Raw genomic sequence first — 12,751 nt, 5'->3', positions numbered from 1 at the left:
ATGGCCCTATAGCATATACTAAAGTGCATATAGAAAGTGATTTAGGGTGAGCGTTAATGTTGCTCCATGCCTATGGGAAACATTAAACATCTCAGAGTACTATTTTTGATCATTAAAAGTGAAAAATCAATTGTTTTGTTAGAGCCGGAAGTCAAGTCAAAGTGAAGTCAACGCAAGCCCATGTAATTCTATTTTAACCATGAATAAATGTTGTTATTTTGAAATATGACACTAACTTTGTACTGTGTAACTTGACTGCCACGTGTTTGTCTCTAAGCATATGTTAATACTTTGCTTGAATATTTCACAGTATGGCATTAAACTTACCTATCCCCATAAAGACACCAGGCCAAGTTACAAGTCAGGTGTGTGGAGAGAAGAGCCTACTCACAGTAAGTGTCAATGTTTTGTTTGGGTTGGTTAATGATACTTCACAGCTCGCAGTCATCAATATTCCCTCGGTTTGTGAAGCTAAACGAAAGCACTGCTCTGTCTGAAGCTCTGTTACTCAAATTAGACTTAATCTGAGCTTTATTTCAACACAGTCTGACCAGAAATAGCTGATTTGGTTGGAACTACAACGGGTAAGATGGTTTGTCTTTCTCACGTTGGCAGCACGGTGGCTGAGTGGCTAGCACTCAAGCCTCACAGCAAGTAGGTTTGGGTGGATGGGTTTCCTCCTGGTGCTCCGGTTTCCCCCATCAACCCAGAACATGCTACAGGTCTCCAAGAACAGTTAATAGTCAAGGTCAATTAAATACAATCAATCAATGAACCTGTCCAGAGCACTGGTGCTAGTGGCTAGACACTTCACCCACATTGCCTATGAAAGTGGTGTGTGTGTGAGTGATGGTGGTGGTCGAAGGGACTGTTGGCGCCGATTGGCATGGCAGCCGCGCCTCTGTCAGTCTGCCCCAGGGCAACTGTGGCTACAACAGTAGCTTACCATCACGAGGTATAGAGTGAATGAATAATATATGCTGAATGTAATGCTCTGTAAAGTGTCTTTGTGACAAAAATGTCTGTGAAAAGCACTATATAAATGGGGACTTACTTAAGACAATCATAATGCCATACTGTGGAACATCTCCAATCAGGCAAGAAGGCAGTGGATGAGCCTGTCACAGCATTTGCAGAAAACTGAGTAGTAGTCGTTTTTATATTCAATCATTTTGCAGTACAAAACAAAACAAAACATGGACTACAAACCCATGGATCATGACCGAAAGCATTTAGGCTGAAGTAAAAGTACTTATAATGCCAAACCCTATTGAAGAATGACAGAATTTGCCAAGAAAGAAAAGCATCTCATAAACAGCAAGTTTGCATTTACAATTTCACTTACTATTTACTGTATATATAAGAGACCAAATATAAATTAAAACAAACAAAATTTTATGCGTAATTCATTCATTCCAGAGCTCTAGATCTTTCAAAACATAACGTAACGCTTTATACTCTTTCTACAGTGTTAGACTTTTTAAAAATCCTCACTCAGATTCTTCCTTAGATAGTAAGATTTAGTCATTCTTACTACTGCATCAAATTGGGGAGGATAAGTGTGAGACCAATAGTATTAAGCAAGCGCAGTTAGTAATGCTGTAACAGAATGATAATAGATTAGAAAGGACCACCCACCTCATATTTTTATATATGATTTTTATAAAGGTAATTTTATTTTTTATATTTAATGTGCACAAGAAATGAAAAAGGTTTTAGACAGGAGATAGGTTGGGGATGCATGCAAGCAGGTGAAAGCTACTCGTAAAGTGTGCCTGGACGTGAATAGCGTGGTCATAGATGTGTCTCTTGTGTTTCAGTGCATACGGCATTAAATGGAACTAAATATACACTCTCTGAAGCCTCTTTGTCCTACCACAAGTGCTTACAGAAGGGTACTGTTTAGGGCTGAACGGTTTTAAGAAAAAATTGAAATGTGATTTTTCTGGCAGATATTACAATTTTGATTTCATCCACATTTTTTATTTTTTATTTTTCAAATCAAGTTTCAGTGCTCATGAACATTTGCAAACATCACAGACACTTACATCATACCCGAGCCCTGCACCGGATTGGGTACGGAGCAGGTGCCCGGCGTGACGACTACTGTCAAAAATCATCACTGTCAAAAATCATCACTTCACAGACATTATTTATTGAGCAGAAGGAATATAGATCGAGATGCTGGACTTTTGCACCGCATACAGACTGAACCAGAACTAAACCAGGAGTTATCCCAGGACTGAACCAGGACTAAACCAGGAGTTATCCCAGGATTGAACCAGGACTAAACCAGGAGTTATCCCAGGACTGAACCAGGACTAAACCAGGAGTTATCCCAGGACTGAACCAGGACTAAACCAGGAGTTACAGGATGAACCAGGACTAAACAGGAGTTATCCCAGGACTGAACCAGGACTAAACCAGGAGTTATCCCAGGAAACCAGGAGAACCAGGACTGAACCAGGACTGAACCAGGAAACCATGGTCTAAACCAGACTAAACCAGGCAGACTGAACCAGGACTGAATCATGACTACACCAGGACTAAACCAGGAGTTATCCCAGGACTGAACCAGGAGGACTAAACCAGGACTAAATGAAGACTGAACTAGGACTGAACCAGGACTAAACCAGTTCTAATCATGGTCTAAACCAGCACTAAACCAGGACTAAACCAGAACTGAATTGAACCAGGACTGAATCATGACTACACCAGGTCTAAACCAGGTCTTCGATTAATCATTTACGTTTTTATATTAAAATGACAATTATTATTATTATTACTATTACTAATCTACATAAATAAACTCAACTTTACAACATATAAAACATAATTACTACAGAGCCACATCAGCCCGTTTGAGAATATAATGTGTTTAATGCAGCTTTGTGCACATTTGTTTATGTTTTACAGAAACAAAACTTAAAACATTTGAATAAACTTGCGCTGAAAAAAACAGCTCGCTCAGTGTGGTGCTGATGTCGGACTAAAGGACACGACTCAGTGGAATATTGTTGTTCTGTGACAGAGGGATGTTGATGTTGCATACATGTGTGAAATAGTTGATGAAACAAAACCTGGGTGGGTCAGTTAGGAGCACTGCAAAAAAAAAGCGGCTTTGATGCTCCCAAAATCGTGTTGCCTGAGATCGTGATTTTCAGTCCAAAACAACAGATCGTTCAGCCGTACTGTTTACCCAGGCCCCAGTGCAAGGAGGGCCCCTCACACAGTCTTATAATATTCATTTTTCATTAGACAACATGTAGTGATCTGTACCTAGGGCCCTGCTACTTACTTATGTAAATTATGTGTCAATGCATTCCTGTCAATGTAACGTTTGAAGGTAAAATGCTCTTTTGGTAATTGGAGAGGTCGTCTAATGACATGAGAGGATCAGGAGGGAGCTGCTGACCCCAGGGGCAGGAGGCACCTCAATGAAGTCATCCTCCGACTCTGTAATTAGATTGGACTCTCTCCGCCCCCACTACGGGACCTCTTTGTTGTTTCCGCTGGTGGCAGGTGTGTTGACAAAGACTAACCCTCATCTGCACTACACTGAAATTATATGATACGGGCAAACGGCATTGTTATTAGGCTTAGCATCTAAACACACACACACAAAGAATTTTAAGATAGGCATTAAACATTGTATTAAACATTTATATTTTTTTGAATACATGCCTGGGTTGAAATATGATGACTGAAGACTTGTAGATACATAATATTCACAAATAAAGTATATTATTGAAAAACAGTACTATTGACAAATCAGAAAATCAGAAAGTGTTTTATTGCAAATATAAAATCAGAATTATTTTTTTATAGTTCACTGTTCAACATGATTATTCTGATTAAAGGGCATATATTACGTGTTTTCTGATCTATGTTATAATACAGTTCTTCTCTCATACAGAAAACACTTTGTTCCACCTTATGATGTCATGTCATAACACAAGAAGTGCTCCATTGCATTTTTAAACTCCATACACCTTTACTAGAATCATTTGGATGGTTTCTGCTGTGGAATTGCCCATTTCTACTGAACAAAAGGTAAAAAGCTGTTGAAAAATGACCTTTTCATGACATCACAAAGTGGAAGAGAGCATTTTGAGCTTTGGAAAGTTAGACAGACTAATAATACAGGATTACTCAAACATGTAAATGAAACAAAACAACTCCAGCTATGTTTTTGATGAGGTAACAACTTCCTAACATGGCTAAAAGCTCACAAGAGTCGATTTTGCGTAATATCGGACCATTAGGGTAATTTGAAATCAGATTAATGGCAGTCGTCTTCAGCTACGTCTTATATCAGGTCAAGAAAGGGGAAAGAATGTGCCCTCTCACAGGCTGCAGAGTGAACCGTGATTCACTTGCACTGAACCCGCTATTGAGCAACAAGAAAAAACACTCTCACAAACAATAAGCAGGCCTTTCCCAGTGAAATGACAAAAATCCAGGGTATTTTAGGACTAATTTGAGTCACATTCTTGGCGTCATCTGCCCTGGTCACTTATAGCAGACCATGGGGCAGATAGATGAATGTAACTGTGAGAGAATGTGGACATAAAACTCCATAAACAAACAGGAAGTTGTGTGGGAGCATGGGAAGCGTGAGCCGGCCCTCATACTTGAGAATGAAGGAGGTACACTCACACAGGGTCTGGGTGACTTAGACAAACTTTATTGATAAACAAGGGAAATTATCTAGACACAGTTGCTCACAAAAGTTTAGTTTAGTTTATTTGTCATCAACATATAATGCAGCTTAACAATCAATGTGAAGAAAGTACACAGAAAAAAATAATATAATGATAATTTAAAGTTGCACTGTGTATCCTTTCAGGTGGAGGATCTGTGACAAAGTGGGCCTTAATTTCACACATTTTGTCATTCTCAATACCCAATACAGTAACAATATTTCTTGGTTCTTTTTGTTAATTATCACATTAGACATTGTTCATTTAAATATACATTATTTGTTAATTCATTTCAGTTTCCACTCATCATACTTACCTGCAGCTCCACATGGTCCAGACAAAAGTGGGTTGTGCCTTATGTCGGTCACTTTCAAAACCTTGGAGGATTTGGGGGCTGGACCATGTGGAGGGGAGAACTGATTTAAGTTCTGTTTCATTACTTTTGTGTAGTTGGTTTTATTGTTTATGTTCAACACTCTGTTTAATTTATTAAACATTTTGATAAGACTTTTTCTGGGGTGAAGGAAGTCTGGGAGTCCCTGCTTAGACAGCTGCTCCCACGACCCAGCCCCGGATAAGCAGAAGAAAATGGATCGATGGATGGAGTTTGATTTTGAAAGGGAACTTGGGCTTATGAAAAATCCTCGCTTTGCTTTCAAAAGTGACCTAGAACTGATACTGGGGGATACCTGGGGGAGGTACTTCCTGCTGGGCGGAGTATAAAAGCAAAGCAGGTGTCATCAATTGAGAGAGACAGATTGTTTGCTGCTTTTGATTTTCTGTTTTTTGAACTTTATTTTACACTACACCAGAAGTGTTTTAAAATCATTTTTGTCTGGTTAAAGACACTTTTTTTTTTGTCTGCCTCCTACTTGTTGTCCTACCATGTTGGGCCAACTTCCCTAGCTGATTCATCAGCCGGTTTTACTTTGTAGAAACCGTCTGACCTCGCAGTATTAGAATTTGTTCGCTCGACGACAGGAGGGTACTTTTTATCATTTAACCAATCACTGCTATTTGGTCGTGACGTATGTAATGCACCACTAACTGTTAGGAAGAAGGGCTATAACGTCATTCCTCTTGTTGAAATTTACCAAACATTCTCTTTATTCTGGTTTTAAATCCTCGATCTTGGGAATCATTGACAGCACAGAATGTATGGCTCTTCGCTGATTGGCTGGTGCCCGATCTTGCACTTCTGGGGTTTTTGTGAACCATCTAGTGTATTTTGATTCCTGACCTAGTCGCTGGACAGAAATGAAATTGAGCGGAGGCACTAGGTGTCGCCTGCCTGGCTACATCTTCCCCACAGGGTGCGTCAAATACTTTCCTTCATGGAGATTTCACAGTATAGTATTAAACCTTTCTACCTTCATGGAGGTCAAACCAGACCAAGTTACAGGTCAGATCTGTGAAGAGGCAACCACGCTGACAGTCAGAATGAATGTTTTTCTATATTTTTGAGTCATAAAACCATCTGTAATTGAATAAATTCCTGGCAGAGTAATGACATATCCTTAGAAACAGGCCGGTGACAGTGACTCCTTTAAAACCTTTAAAGAAAACAGTGCAAAAATGAAAGTAGTCTGTATCTCTCTCAGGAGCTAGGAGATATGTGAGGGTGCATGTTTGTGGAAGGAGACATGGTGCAATCTTCTGCATCACTGGCTCAGGGAGGTCTCTAAACAGCCGATGACCGATCAGGCATCATGTTGATAAATTGCTTCCTCTTGTGCTTTTCTCTTGCCCCACGCAGAGTGCAGCATTCCACTTAAGAGCTGGAAAACAAAGAGCAGATCTTGTCAACATAAGACGTATATGGTATTTAGATTGTGTGTTTAAAGTGTAAATACTAAAAGGTCCATATTTTGCTATTTTCTGATCTATGTTATGTTGTTCCCTCATCAAAAACAGACCTGCAGTTGTGTTTTGTTTTATTTACACATGTTTAACGCACAAATCCTGCATATCAGACTCAGATAAACAGAAAACATTGTGTCATGTAGCAATACAGGAAGTGCTCCACTGTGTTTTTAAAGACCATAGACCTTCACTAGAATCAGCTGGATCTTTGCAGCCCTGGAACTGCCATCTCTGCTGAACAAAAGGCAAAAAGTAGCTGCTGACTTGAGTCAATTTTGCTTAATATAAGACCTTTAAATATAGAGTACTAATAAAACTATACTATACTAGAAAAAATATTTAATGTGGTTTACTGTTTTTCAGTTTTCGTTCAGTAACAAGATACTGTACAGGTCCTCCATTGTTTTATGTTCTGTACTTAACTTAGAACAAAGGATCCTCTTGCTCAAGGGTCCCCAACCCCCAATTCAGAGCTCAGAACCAAGCCGTGGGCAGCCTTTTGTATTTTATTGGTGTTTTACAGTCTTTGTGGTCGCCTGTGAAAATTAGGACCAAAATATCCACTAAACTGACAAAAAATTAGCAATACAATCATTTATCTGACAGATTGAGGGTAAAGTTTGGGTTTGGGTCTTTACTGTCTCAGCCCTTTCTCTTGTCAGCTAAAAAAAAATTATGTTTAGCTATTCTGGCTTGACAAATTGGTAAAATATAACAATTCAGCTTCACAAACACGTAATAATAATTTGCTGATTAATTAAACATTCACTTAACATTTCCATTAACCCAATAGAACACTTGTGAATTGGAAAGTTATAACGTATTTTGTTAAAATTAACTTCTATCAGACCAAACGCTACCATTGTATATGTAGTAGGGATGTAACAAAAAACTAAATATCATGATAGCGTATCGTCTGAGTTCTCACAATAATATCGTGGACCATCACAATATATCATATTACAAGTCTCTTTGCTTAAATTAAGAGTTATGGTGCAGCAATAGCTAAAAAAATACAGAGGGAACTACATAGACCATGATCCTTTGCTCCATTTCAGTGTAGACTACAAAAAGAAATAACAGTTCTAAGCACTTTTAATTCTTAGTTCTTTGGATTAAATCTTGTCAAGGCATTTTAAGAGGAAAAAATAGCATATTAACAGTTTTTTTAGCCTCCACAAAATATAATAAATATCGTACTGTGAGGTTTATACCATGTCGATATCGTATAGTGAGACTTGGATATCGTTACACCCCTAATAAATGTGCAAATGGCATTACCCCAAAATAGTAAGCTTAACATCAAAACACCTTTTGAATTTTCATTTATAATTACATCTACTATGGAGAGCTGTATTTGCCAATTATGAAAGATTAGCAATATCTATAATATCTAACAATCTTGAGTAGTTTTGCTTGGTGTTTTTGTCCAATTTTGATCTTAAAGAATGAGAAAAGAATTATTTAGACATTTGTATTTACAGTTGTGTTTTGTTAAAGGTGCACTGCGTAACATTTTTAGTTGAGGGTCTGCCATTTGTTTGTCTCCATGGAAATGTTATTGCTTTATCTAGAATGTTCCACAGTATAGATTCAACTATTGCAAGGGAGACAAGCAGGTTACAGCACTACTCTACATTACAATTCAGATCTATGGAGAGTCGCCCCTGTTCACAGAAGGAATTACTGTATTTTTGAGCAACAGAAACTTCTAGATGGATATGTTTAATGTTCTGCCACGGAACATTCCAGGCAAAAGAGACAAGTAGGTAGTGGACCCTCCATCAAAAAAGTTGTGCGGTGAAGCTTTAAAGTCAACTTACGACAGACCAAACCCTATTATTGTCTCTGTAGAAGTGCAAATGGCTTTACCGCAGTACAAAACATAGTATTATAGTAAATCAATAAATAAAGATTTCTCGTGCGTGACCCTGCGCAGTGGCCTCTAATAACATTTAGCCGAACACCGAATGTAACCGAAGCTGTCATTATGGCCTTCAGGATATTGGACTGAGATCGTTTTGACAGAGGTGTCTGTAATACCTTCTATCTTAGTGTTTGCGTATCCGCCATTATTAAATCAATGGGGCAATGGGATGTGTCATTGGCCGTATAGAGATTTATGTGACACCGCCAGCAACAATCGCTCATTACAAATTGAATCATGCAAGTCCAGCCATGAGGTCCAGTTATCCCTGAAATCTTTGTAATAAATCTTTTATAAATGAATTTGAAGGGCTTTTAAGCTTATTCTGACCTTGGTGTGGGTCATGTACTACAGAAAAAATATGTATACACCTAATTTTAACATCATGATATATGAGTTTTGAATTCATATCAATATATTTTAGCTTGTCTGCCAAAATCTCTAGTCTGACTTTTTTTTTCCCCCACTATCAAACATTTTAGAGACATATCCATAATTCCTGTATGAGTGAAGTAAAGGTCCTTGACATAACCTGATCAGTTTGGCCAGAGTTGCTGTAGCCAATCACAATTTCCCTTTTGTTCCCATTCATCCTCAAAAGACTGTCTAATTCCCCATGTCACGCTGGATTTTTTTGATAATTTGTTTATATGTCTGAGCCATGTTATAACTTCATATTAACTGCACAGATTTTATACTCAATTGTCCTGTATTATATAAATTTGACTCTTGTGAGCTTTTAGCCATGTTATAATGCTGTTACCTCCTTAAACACATACCTAGAGTTGTGTTTTGTTTCATTCACACGTTTCAGTAACTAATTATTTTTAGTCTGTCTATATCGCCAAAGCTGAAAATGCTCTGAAATCATCCAAAATATTTTAGTGAAGGTGTATGGAGTTTAAAAACACAGTGGAGCACTTCCTGCATTACCACATGACATCACAACGTGGAACAGAGTATGTTCCGTTTGAGAGATGAACTCATCTTAATTATGCAGGATTTGTGTGTTAAACATGTGTGAATGTAACAAAACACAAATCCAGGTATTATCAATTAAGCCCTGATGAAGACCAGTTAAGGTCGAAACATGTTGGCTTTGGCCATTTAAATAAAGGCTTTTTACTGTATTTTTGTTTGTGCGATTTTTAACTTTTTTTTTTTACTTCTTTGGAGTGCCTGGAGTCCTGTTGTGTTTGACAACTCCAGATATGTTTGTGGTGAGGAAATCACATAATAGCAGTTCATAAAACAGCGTAATCTGGGCACTTTAATGCATTAAATGTATTTATATCTAGACTACAGCCGCCTGCGTCTGAATCTGTTATGTGCTATTGCTTGTTCTCCATAAATTGACCACAGGCTGGAAGAGCCGGATGTGGGTGCAAAAAGATTTTAGAACTTGTTTTCATCATTATAAATCAGAAACAACTAACATGTCTGACCAAAGTCCAAACCCTGTTGCTTCATACATGCCATTTTGAGGTGGCTATCTCCATATGTTGATCAATGACATGAATAATGCTCTGCTCCAATTCCCTATAGAAACAAACATTATACCAGTAGTATACAGTAGAGATAGATCAATATATGGAGCCGATATTTGGACCTTATTTTGTTTTAGTCAATCTGCTGCCTAAAAATACACACAAATCTTTATTTTAACACTTCACTGCATAGAGATAACTGCTAAAAACATAACTACACAGCTCTCTTATGGGTTTGTGATAAAAAAAAAAAAGAGGACAGTGGGTGAGTTTGTGGTAAATTTAAAGGCACATTGTGTAACTTTTCCAGTGGAGGGTCCTTCAAATACTTCGTTCTGTGGAGATGTTATTGCTTTGTGTGGAATGTTTCCCAGTATGGTATTAAACCTTTCTGTCTTCATGGAGAATAGCTGTTTTTCTAGGTATTTTTGAGCTATAAAACTATCTGTAATGGAATAAATGTAAGGTAGACAGGGCAAGAGAGGACCCCCAACCAAAAAGTTACACAGTGCACTTTTAAATAACAGAATTTGGAGAAAATATTCAAAATCAGCACTATATAATGACCCAAAAATATCGACAGAGATTTTTGGCTATCAGTTTCTGTGAATTCAATACAATCAGTATCGGCATCAGCCATGCAAAAACCCACAATGGTAAATCTCTAGTATACATTCAATAATATTTAGACTGTATAATTAGCCTTTTGCAATTGTAAGCCTATTACAAGATATTGACAACAACATCCAGGGTTGTTGACAGTCAATAGGCATTATGAGCTACACACTAACAAAACAAGGACTGCAAACTAAACTAAAGTAGTATTGACTGCCTCATAGTCAACACATTACGTAACAGACGTGACACACTGTTTGTGCGATACAACGATTAAGTATAGATTAACTTGTGTCTGTTTGTTAGACAGGGCATGACTGGGTGATGAGTTTCATGGACCAGACTGGAGATTATGTAGGTCCAGATTAAATGGATGTAGCAGACATCCCTATGCACTGGCAAATGAACTGGCCTTTGGTACATGCATTTTATAACCACAGACTGTATAAAGAAGTGGACTGTGGGCAAAATATCGACAAATAGCGAAATAAAAACACCAGGATCATGTAGAGTAGATTAATACAAACATTTTAGACCAAAATGGTGAGGCTCAGAGGAGCAGTTTCAGAGAGAGGGATGACAACATTTCAATGTAAATTAATTTGGAGCCAGAATCAATGGAGCCAGAAGTGCCCCCATGCTCACTTCCTATTTGGAAAGCAGTGCTAGTTAGTATGTCCGTTTATATACAGTCTATTTATAACTTACTTGCTACTCTTGTGTAGGGTGACCAGATTTTCAAAATAAAAAACTGGAACATCCCTGTTTTTTTGATAGTTGGTAATAATAAAATTGTGAAACAAGTGCGTAATTAAGGAAAGCTGTAATGCAGAGACAATTCATGACAAATGTGTGAGTCAGTATAGTCATAGTTTTGGTCGTTTTTATGCATCTTTTTTTTTTTTTTTTACCAAAACAATGTATCCCTCTCTTTACTGTAGGCAGGTGTCAAATTGGTCAAAAATAGGGACCCCTGGGACAATTATTGAATAAAACTGGGACAAATAATTGTTTTTTGATAAATCTGCAGGGACAGGGGAGACAGGGCTCAAAACTGGGACTGTCCCAGGGAAATAGCGACATCTGGTCACCCTACTCTTGTGTAGAGGGGTGAATTGGGCACTGGGAAGTGTGCAGTATGTTAAGCAGCTCAACAGCGGTTAAGACACTAGGTAATAATTGTCCTAAAGGTGATAAAATTAGAATGGCATGCAACTCTAAAAAACAAGGGACTATTTGTTCAGGCACCCATCTTTTTCAGGAAACAAAGACCCAGTAGGTTTAACAAGGAATGATTCATTCAGAGTAGTCATGTAACAATAACCAAGATATCATGATCTCTTATCATCAAACGTATCACAATAGTATCGTGGTGTATCACAATATATCGAATCACTAGTCCCTTTGCTTAAATGCATCGTTTTACAGCTGTAATAGCTAATAAACATCAGAAACTACATATCCCATGATTCATTTCAGCGCAGACAACATGAAGTTATACGTTTTTTACTTGAATTCTTATTGGGATAATTCACACCAAAATCTTGGCAGGGCATTTTAAAATAAAAAAAAAATAAAAAAATCGTAACGCACATTGTGATAATATCGTAAGGAGAGATTTGGATATCGTTACTAGCCTCAAACGAACAAAACACACAAAGTTATTAAATGATTAAAAGTATAAAAATATAATATATTAAAAAAATAATAATTAAAAAAATTAAAAAAAATACACATTCATTGCAGTAAATGTATAAAAGATTTTTTAAACATAAATTTAAAGTCCAGAGCTGTTCAATTTCTTCTTCTTATAATCATAAAAAGAGCCAAGTTTAGCTTTATTTTTAGCATTAGCATATTTTTTTAGCCTCAGAGCACCGTGAAGGGTGAGGGGGGGTCACGGCTTCCGTCATTCGCCGGTGGAAACTAATATTTTATTCCTTGCAAATTTTGTCCTTATTATTAAACCATTGAAGTACAAATGAGTTGCTGAGCTGAAGGAAAACATGACCTGGCTTTTTAATGGATAAATCATTAAAGTCTTTGTGGTCGGGACAAAGAGGGCGTATGCCGTGGGGCTGCGGGACCTCCACGCCCCGCCTCCTGCATAATGTGCCGGTGAGCTCCATTCAATGAGCCAGACAGTAGCGCCCTGC

This window comes from Boleophthalmus pectinirostris, unplaced genomic scaffold, assembly GCF_026225935.1.
Source record: "Boleophthalmus pectinirostris isolate CB_2022bp ecotype Guang Dong unplaced genomic scaffold, ASM2622593v1 HiC_scaffold_1, whole genome shotgun sequence".
In the NCBI taxonomy this organism is placed as follows: Eukaryota; Metazoa; Chordata; class Actinopteri; order Gobiiformes; family Gobiidae; genus Boleophthalmus; species Boleophthalmus pectinirostris.
The sequence above is the reverse complement of the archived record's forward strand: the minus strand, read 5'-3'. Positions refer to the sequence as shown.